This window comes from Carlito syrichta, unplaced genomic scaffold (assembly GCF_000164805.1).
Source record: "Carlito syrichta isolate Samal-C Ts95f unplaced genomic scaffold, Tarsius_syrichta-2.0.1 Scaffold301848, whole genome shotgun sequence".
In the NCBI taxonomy this organism is placed as follows: Eukaryota; Metazoa; Chordata; class Mammalia; order Primates; family Tarsiidae; genus Carlito; species Carlito syrichta.
The window spans coordinates 197466-199061 of record NW_007245944.1 but is presented as its reverse complement, the minus strand read 5'-3'; positions in this window follow the sequence as shown (position 1 = coordinate 199061).

The following is a 1596-nucleotide window of genomic DNA, read 5'->3' as shown; positions in this document are numbered from 1 at the left end:
AATTCTGCGGTGTTTGTGAGATGCCCTACCACTTGGGTAGGCCTTAAGCTCTAACTTTAGATCCCCTCAACTTTATGATACTTTAAAAATGTCTGCTCAGCTTCTCAGCCACTCAGCTCTCTCCTCCAAGTTTTCAGGTGCCTCTGAGATAAGAGCTGCTCTTACTGCAGAGCTCAACCCTTTGGACTTTCTCTTCTCACTTGGGTATTGATCTTGCACTTCCTTGTTGATTTGGTAATGCTTTGATGCCTTCACATAGGTGTTATCTATTTTTCACCTAGACTTTCTGATTGTGCACTGTGTGTGTGTGTGTGTGTGTGTGTAAGTGTATGGTGAGAGGGTTGAACTGAAAGAGTATGTCCCCTACAACCTGAAGGGAAACTCTGTGATTGATCTTCTGTGTTGCTAAATTCCAATGGTAATGAAATTTACAAACTTGCCTGTCTCATATGTGAAATTAAGACATTCACTTAGGAAGAATACGTTTCCTTGAGTGGGAGTTGTTATATTTGGGAGCTGCCTTAACACATAAGTAATGTCAGCATCTATATTGAATGCTACATTCCTTCTACTCTTTTTTGACTTCTAGCTGGAGAAAGATAAATTTTTTATCATGTTCCACGCCACAATGTACTTGTCCTGATGCCAAATGTAAAGATTAGAACGAATAAAAATCTGTCTATCATTCATCCATCCATCTATCCATCCATCCATCTTATTTATTGTAAGGATATGCACTACATGATTTGGGATATTGTCAAATTCCAAATTCTGCAGGGTGAGAGGGAAAGCTGGAGACCCTTGAAAGCTAGTGTTGTAGATTCCAGTTTAAAGACCAGCAGGCTTGGAATCAAGGAAGATGTTTCATCTTCAGTCTGAAGGCAGGGAAAAGTTGATGTCTCAGTGTGAATGCCTCCTGGCAGGAATAATTCTCACATAATGGGGGGGGGGGTGAAGATCAGCCTTTTTGTTCTATTCGGGCCTTCTTCTGATTGAATGAGGCCCACCACATTATGCAGGGCAATATAGTGTACTCGGTCTGGTTTAAGTGTTTATTTCTTCCAAAAATTCCCTCACAGAATCACCCAGATACAGTGCTGGACACAATATCTGGGAACACGTGACCCAAACAAATTGACAGATAAAACTAATCATCACACCACATTTAAACTTACAATGATCTGAAAGTGATTGGGAGAACACTTGGGAAGACACATTTTTTGTTTTATGTAAAGATCATTGTCAAAATTGCTAAACTTTGTAATCCTTGTTATCATAAACTCTATTGGAATGTATTTCAAAGGTTCTTAATTTTAAAAGATGGAACATGCTTTTGACTTGGTTTGTCGAAATGGTGCACTTTCCAGAGAGTCTGCATACAGCATATGTCTTGGGATACCAGTAGAATGAATAAATCAAAAAAATGGCTGAGGTGAGTGGATTGCCTGAGCCCATGGGTTCGAGACCCTCCTGGGCAGTGAGACCTCATCTCTACAATAAATTTTTTAAAAATCAGCCGGGCGTGGTAGCACGCGCCTGTAGTTCCAGCTACTTGGAAGGCTGAGGCGGAAGGATAGCCAAAGCCCAGCAGGTCGA